Source organism: Pan troglodytes, chromosome 7, assembly GCF_028858775.2.
Source record: "Pan troglodytes isolate AG18354 chromosome 7, NHGRI_mPanTro3-v2.0_pri, whole genome shotgun sequence".
NCBI classification, from domain to species: Eukaryota; Metazoa; Chordata; class Mammalia; order Primates; family Hominidae; genus Pan; species Pan troglodytes.
Window position 1 is genome coordinate 66,734,059 of NC_072405.2, and position 8,473 is coordinate 66,742,531.

The window sequence follows — 8,473 nt, forward strand, 5'->3', positions numbered from 1 at the left end:
GGGAGTAAAATGGGACTGGATTAAAAGATAGTGATTGTAGATTTTTATGACATATGAAATAAATTGTAAATATTAAAAAGTTGACCTGTAGTAACATGCTTGCAGCCATCTATGTTATTAAGACAGTACTTAACGAGTTTTGAAACAAGTACTCCTGGCAATATTACTACTATTCTTAACTTATATGTGATAGACATTTTCAAAAAGTGATCATATCTGATTGCCTTCTATGCTGTTCTTTAAATGTTTGAAATCGTGTTTTTATATATGAATACAACCAATCAGAATACAGGTACATTGCTTCAAGTACTATTTCAAAAAGTTTCTCCAATGACATGACTCAGCGATTTCTTAAAGGATAGAAAAACACTTTGTTAATGGAGAAAACCAGAAGTCCACCTTCTCTTGGAAATAAATGTTGAATTTTAACTGAGTAACTTTGCATCAGCCACATCGTATTATTGACATGTATTAGGTGGTAGATTTCTGTAGTAGCAGTTCTTTAAAGGAAAAAAAAAAAAAAGGATTTCTTTTCCATTGCCTTTTTTTTTTTTTTAACAAAATGAGATATTCCTCAGATGGGTAACCTTCAGCTTTGCAGCCTGAGGGCCATACCTAGCAAGTGGAACTAGGTGCCTTGGGTCAGCATTGTCCTGTGTTAGGGGAAGGTGGTAATTTCTAAGACTTTTGCCATTTTCCTGAAATTGCTTTGGGCTCCATGATACCTAAGGTTTGAGAACAAGCTCTGAAGCTGGATACACGCAGGTTTCATCACAGCTCTACCACTCAATATCAGGGTGCACTTGGCAAACAAGTTAATTAACTCCTGGAAACCTCAGTCTCCTCAGGATTGTGTGGATTAAATGAGAAGATAGATATAAAGCACTTAGCATATTCTGCTGTTCTGTTGGCTCAATTTTTATTGCATTTAAAAGGATAGTTGAAGTCAGGCACAGTGGCTCACATATGTAATCCCAGGTGGGGAAGATTGCTTGAGCCCTGGAGGTCAAGTTTGCATTGAGCCATGATCACACCACTACACTCTAGCCTGGGCAACAGAGTGAAACCTTGTCTGAAAATGAATGAATGAATGAATGAATTTTTTTTTTTTTTTTTTTGTGACAGAGTCTGGCTCTGTCGCCCAGGCTGGAGTGCAGTGGTGCGATCTCGGCTCATTGCAAGCTCCGCCTCCCAGGTTCACGCCATTCTCCTGCTTCAGCCTCCCGAATAGCTGGGACTACAGGCACCCACCACCACGCGTGGCTAATTTTTTGTATTTTTTTAGTAGAGACGGGGTTTCACCATATTAGCCAGGATGGTCTCAATCTCCTGACCTCATGATCCGCCCACCTCAGCCTCCCAAAGTGCTGGGATTACAGACGTGAGCCACTGCACCCGGCCTGAATGAATTTTTTAAAAAGGATAGGTGATTTATTTTTCAGAACTTTTTAGTTTTCCTATATTCAGATGCCTTTTTCAACTTTGAATGTTTATGCAAAGCTTGGGAATCTGATTGTTGCCCCAATATAAATAAATACACTGTTGTAGTCCATTGAATTAGAACAAAAGTATCTAGTGAATTTGAATTCCATCCAATCACTACTTTTCACTTTGCATGGTTTCAATCTGCATTAATTTCAATTCTTGTATTTTAGTTAAATAAAACCAGTTCCCCAACATCACAGTTCAAATCCTAGTTACCATAGTATATTAACTGTAATTAAATAGAGTGCAAACCTCATAGTTAGGTCTTCATTCCCCAAATCACTCTGTAAATAGCAGGTGCTCATCATGATCAATGACCAATCATGCCCCTTCTTTCCATGTCTGCTGGTGATGGTTCTGTGCACATTTATTATTCAGTTTTCACACAGACAGGAAAGGTTGTCCTTGTGTTGCCTCCCCACCAAGAGTGATAACTCATGTGGAATTTTACAAAAATAGATTTAAAAGATGGAATTAGTCAACAAAGATGGAAACACAGCAGGGCAATGAAAAGTGGCAGTCAAATTAGAATCAAGCATGTGTAGAAGAAATAGCTGATGGTGGGGATGTTGACACTGCTGGTGATCTGGGAGGAGACTCTAGATAGGCCAACAGGAACCCAGGGAAGGCAGACTTATCAGCATAAATGAGGAATGGGGTTTTGACAGAAAGGACAAAGATATCCCAGAGGAAGTGATGTCATCAAAAAGCTTTACATTAAAGGAGTTCTCAGAAAGCACAAAGGATAAAATGTTGGAAGCTGACCCAAACTTACAAAGGGCAGTTAGCCAAACCATAAAAAAGATGCTCACACCATACTGTATGCTGTGTGATTAGATGAAGTCACACACCATTCAGACTACTCCTGATACATTTTTAAAACTGAAAGACTGAAAGTCTAAAACCTCAGTGTGTTTATGTTGTCAGTTACTGTTTTATAGTGTTCATTTCCCTTCACATTTATAACTGACGATAAGCGAGTTTTAACGCTTTGACAAAAAGTTTTAAAAGGTCACAGAAGAGTCATAATTTTTGCCGTTGATTATTAAGTACTCATTGCATGGTTTTGGGTTATATGGTTATTTGTGCAGTCATAACCTCACAAAGCAGGGACTGGCGGTAGTACAAAAAGTAGTCAAACCACTACTGTTGCCGTCTGGATTTTATATTACTGAAAAATTAGTTAACACATTCTCAATATTATCAATAGTTTCCTAGCCTGTTAAAGGCAATTTATGTAGTAATAGATGCCTTATTGATTACAGAACTTGACTTTCTAATATTTGCTACTTTTAATTTTCAAAAAGTCCTGAAATTAAATATTCAGACTCACATTTCTGTGGTACTTTTAGTGAAATATTTTTGCAACATTAAAGTTTTTTGTTGTTGTTGTTGTTCTTTTCATTTTAAAAGAAGGCCCACCGGGATTCTCCATCAGCAAACAGCCAACCCACTGCATTATACATAGCAAGTTTTAGTGACAGTTCTAGTCTCTTGGGCATGAGAAATACAGTCTTGTTTGCTCGTTTAAGTCAACAAGCTGTGGGATTTATTGTGTGTTTTGTAGTATGCATGCAGAATGTTTTGATTTTTAAAAGTCTAAAATAATTGAAACTGTCTTGTGTCATTCAACCCTGTAATAAGTACCTATAATTTAAAACCTCAAAATTGGTTGGTTTTGAAAGATGTTTGTATAATGCATAATAATAAGCGCCTCTGGATTATTTTTAATGCATCAGATCCTGTGCTATGGTCTGTGTAAGAGAAAGGAACCCTGATTACAGTTTTGGAGAGTGTTCCTGGTGCCCCCAGCATGCCCATGGTGGATACCACATCATTATGCTGTGCTCTGAGGGGCCTCATTCTGACAGCATGCTTGGTTACATACAGTAATGAAAAGCCTTGTTTGGGGAACATTTGTGCTTTTAAATATTGGTTTCATCATGTCCAGGGAATGAAGCTGATTTAAACATAGCTCACAGTAAATCTGAGAGTGGAAAGTTTGATTTTACCCACTAGTCTTTCTAATTTTTTACTAATGTAACGTCCCAATCCATTGTGTAGCAGAGAAGCTAGTTGAATTTGTTCTTCCAGGGGAAGAGGGCCCTTCTTATACATGAGTTTATATGAAGTTTTTCATGTAATGTATTTTATCCTTCATGTTCATCAGCTTTACAAAGAAAAACTTAAAGAGTTCTTACTCCAAAACATTTTGTCTGAGCCTGGGGTGAAGATTACTATAAGGAATGATTGAGCAACAAGATGCCAGTGATGGTCAAGGAAAAAGTCAAAAATGTTGATTTTGAAGATCCTTTACTAATTCACAAATTCTGGTTGTTTTTATTTTCATCTATGAACAAGGGCAATTTCAAGAATAGGAAGAAGGAGGAACATAGAGCCTCAGCCAGCATTGACGTGAGTGACACCTTCAGAACGGTTGTAGGAGCACAAAGAGTCAGCCTGGTGTCACTTGCTGGCAGGCCTTCACTTCAGATCTGACCTGAAACAACACACAGAACCTCTCCTTTGGCTTAGATCCCATGTGAGGCTTCCCGGCATATTCGGATAAATGGATGGCTTGGATCAAGGCTGCTCCTGACTTCAAGTTGTAGACCAGCCTCCTGGCCTGGTCTCCTCAGCTCTGGAGGCTGGCCTGGAAGCTCCAGATGATTCCAGGAGCACAGCCTGCTCCATGACCGTCCTCAGGCGCCAGCTCCTGCTCCTCCTGTCTCATCCGGGGGCGGTGAATTCCCCATATTCATGGGTTATGACTGGGCTCAGACTGTTCCTTCTGCTCAGAGGGCCTGTCCCATCTCCCACTTTTCCATGTTGTGAACCATGGTGAAAATGTTGAGAATTCCTTCCCATACTTCCCAGGAGCTTCATTCCTCCTTCATCTGGGTTCTGGAAGTAATTTATTCTCAACCATGGTTCCTCCTGTTTGTTGGGTGCCCTTCATGTACAAGGCATTTGACAAGCACAGTCTCAACCCACCCAACAACCCTATTCAACCCTATTTATTACAGACTCTAATCGGTGAAGAAACTCAACTACCTTGCTCTGGGCTTAGCCAGTAAATAGTGGAATTTGGATTGAAACACTTTTCCTCTTTTACCTCTTACAGCACATCGCACATTGTGTCATTGTCTGCCGACTTCATTTCTGTCTTCCACACTAGACTAGGAACTCTTATGTGTCTTATCTGTTGATGACTTCCACTCCCATCCCAAGCATCCCCATACTTGGCCCACAGCCCTTGTTACATAAATGTTTATCTTGCAGGACCAATGAGTGAATGAAAGGAAGTTTGAATCAGTTACCAACTGGCTGCAGAGTAAGAACAGAAGCCTCAAGAAAGATGAAAATCCAATTTTACAAATTTAACATAATATTTACAGGAATAAATTTTTGCTATACAAATCTAGCCATCACGAGAACCTGTGTAAATAGAACTCATAAAGACCCCAGGGCTTACTTTTTGGTCTTCAAGAAAAGGCACAGTAGCTGTTTTTATTAGCGGCACAGAAAAATGATTTTGTTTCCTATGATACTGATCCTGCACCAGTTTTTTTCTTTTTTTCTTTTGGTTACTGGCTAGGGGTATATGGAAAGTCTGGGGAGGAAGGCTTGTTGGTGTTCCCGTGGCTTATACACCTACCCAAAGCTGTGCTCCACTGACACAACTGAAGAAGGACAGACAGGAAAATGAGGCCAGGAATCCTGGACAGGCCAAAGTGCCTGGGATACCCACGGGGGATCCAAAGGGCCACCAGGCATCCCCAGCGACATCGGAAACACGAAAGGCTGTAGGGTGGCCAGAGCCATCAGCCTCCCAAAATTGTCCACCCTTAGACTAAACAACATCCTGCTGCCTTCCCATCATTAACCTGCCCTTTTGTGCAACTGATTTATTATGGGAGAAAACAGTTTATTGCGGGTTATTCGGTTTACTTATTCAGAAGCTGTAGAGTGGCTCAGCGACAGGGACAAATGAAAATTCGGAACATCATACTCTCCATGTTTACTGTGATGATTCTTCTCTTCCATCACTGTCTATAAACATCACTGTGAGGACAGAATTCTCTGAAAAGCTATGATATGGGACACCACAAAGGCCTGAAGCTTCCATCCAAAAGAAGTAATCTGAGTTGGACCTAGTGGGGATTAAGCATGCTATTGATTTAGTATTCATTTTTTATATTTGGACTGTTTAAAATTACTTATCCAAGAAATCCTCCAAGGCGCATGATTATATTATCATACTCATTTGTTGGGGAGGGTGGGGGATTGTAGTTATTAGTGTAATTTGCCCCAAACCAGAAAGTACTACTAAATGCTATGATTAGAAAAAGGAGAAGGAAATCTGTATTTATATGAAAAAGAATTTACTTAGGATGTTATTCTGCATTTTAAATTGTACAGAAGAGAAAGGAAAGAAACCGGTTAAGATGCTTAAAATTTAAATTTCTTCTTTGGAGAATCAATGACTAAAATGTCTCAGAAGGTATGTATTAGGATCATAGTTGAAAAAAATAAAATATTCCACTGATGATATATAGTGAAATCTAATTAAGTTTTAAGTAAAAGTAATAGTATTTCAAAGATACTTTACCTGCTAGCATTCTTTTTATCATGATCTTTATTGACCGTAAATCAGAGCCCTTGGCTAAGGATACATTTTATTCCAGAAAAATTATTTCAGAACTTGATTTCAACTGTATTATTGGTCAACTATTACATTTCCTTTTTTATTTCAAATGTCGATCAACAGGGTGTAGCCATTTATAAGATTTATAATTATTTATATCTACAATTACAGGCATTTAATTTGTCATTTGAACAATGATATGACATTGTGCTAAATACTTCAAGGAGAGACACAGAAGGGGAAATATTATTGGTCATTACTTCTTAAATATAAAAGTTTGTCTTTAAATAGCTATGAAAGGTGTTATAGGAGCATAGATTCCGAATTACAAGCCAAACATAAAATCTTCTAAATGTTATTTTGGAACTATACTTTCCTCAAGATAGCATTATTTTTAAATCTGTGAAACTGACTTGATTGAATATTGTTTGTTCATTATAGTAATTCATACATTTAATGTTAAGAAAAATATTGGACTTCAGAATAATATGAATGAATTAATCCTTATAAAAATAATTGTATGTTTTGTATTTATGTACAAGCCTGTGGATCTCTTTTCCCAAACATAAAGCAAACTTCCAAATACACACATTTATTTTGTACCAGCCCCCACCCTCATCTGCCTGTATATTTGAAAAATAATTCTGAGCTCAGAAAATCACTCTCCATGTGATGGGTATGAAAGTATGCACTTCACTGCTAAATTTTCACTCATACCTTATTTTTGGCTTATATTCCTTTGAATTTTTAAAATTTCATTGTCTGTTTTTTAAACTCAGTAGATTCAAAGCAGGAATTGTGAAGTAGATTATAAATACAAATAATTGTGAGAGGTTGGGGAACTTCTGGACTTGTGAATGATGGCAAGACATTAATAGCTAGCAGCCTGGTTCCATGTGGAACACTGGAAATCTAAAACATTAGACATCTACAGAAGGTGTTTATGTGTATTATAGTAGCTAAGATAGCAGCCGTGAATCATCAATAAATGAAGACATGTAAATATATAAACTACTTTTTAATTTAAAAAAAGAGAAAAAAACTACTTTTAAAAGATTCCATCAGAAATGCTGATTTAAACAGTTTCCATCCTTACATAAACATGTGAGTGAAAAGACATAAGCTGCTATTTTCTAGGTCCCCCACGTGTGTGCAAACCCCTCCTTCTCTGACCATAGGAAGTAATCGAAGAATTAATGCTATATTCTCTTACCCATTCACTTCACACCTAGTTTGTGCCTGGCATTGGGCTAGGTACTTTCTATACCTTACTTAACTAATATAAGTGAAGTAAATTCACCCAATGTATATTCATAGTTTGGGTTAGTTACACTTCAAGCAAAAGGCCACTGGTTTAAAAAAAGACAAAAGTTTTTTGGGTTGTTTTTAGTACAGTTTACAATTATAACAATATTAAACTTTAAAATTAGTACTTTTGGCTGGGCATTGTGGCTTATGCCTGTAGTCCCAGCACTTTGGGAGGCCAAGGTGGGCAGATCACCTGAGGTCGGGATTTGAGACTAGCCTGGCCAACATATAGTGAAACCCCGTCTGTACTAAAAAAAATACAAAAATTAGCTGAGCATGATGGTGCACACTTGTAGTTCCATCTACTTGGGAAGCTGAGGCAGGAGAATCGCTTGAACCCAGGAGGTGGAGGTTGCAGTGAGCCAAGATTGAGCCACTGCACTCCAGCCTGGGTGACAGAGTAAGACTCCGTTTCTTAAAAATAAAAATAAAAATAAATTAGTATCTTCACATCAACAGCTTACCTAATAATTTTTACAAATATGCTCCACCTCACATTTGTTTGAAAAATCATGTACAGCCCCTTGTATAAAGCAAGACTCTGAAGTCTGAGTCATTGCAGTCTTTACCTTGAGCATATGTTTGTAACATTAGTAACAACCCCCACTCATCCTGTAGCTGAACTTCACCTGGGTGATGATTTGACTTTTCCACAGTGCAAGATGGTGCTGAGGGTCTACTGGGCCACGCCCCTGGGCTCTCCTGGGGTTTGTCACCCCACTTTGTTGGAATATAGCTTGGCCCTGTCTGGTCCTGTTCCAGTTGAGTGCTGGTTCTCATTAATAGCCTCTGGGAGTGATTTTTTTAAACAATATATTCTTAAGATTCCCAAAGGAAATATATCTGGTTTTATGTTTTTAAGGGATCTTTTAAAGTTTTCTGCATAGTAAGTGTCTTAGTCCACTTAAGGACTAAGGGCTAAGGACTTAAGGACTAAGGACTTAAGGGCTGCTGTAACAAAATACCATACCCTTGAGTAGCTTAAACTACAGACATTTATTTCCCACAGTTCTGGAGGCTGGGAAGTCCAAG

The 8,473-nt window shown here is 38.2% G+C and overlaps 1 protein-coding gene across 8 annotated transcripts in view; it reads left to right on the forward strand.

Moving 5' to 3' along the window:
• Nucleotides 1-8,473, forward strand: part of FAM110B (family with sequence similarity 110 member B) — a 162,410-nt gene that overhangs the window by 109,727 nt on the left and 44,210 nt on the right. The window contains exon 4 of one of the 8 annotated variants that reach the window (XR_010159568.1): nucleotides 3,847-6,718. The exons of the other annotated variants lie outside the window; for them this stretch is intronic. The gene's annotated coding sequence lies outside the window, so the exon portion shown is untranslated. Of the gene's footprint in view, nucleotides 1-3,846; nucleotides 6,719-8,473 lie in introns of those variants that run through there. 8 annotated transcript variants of the gene reach the window in all.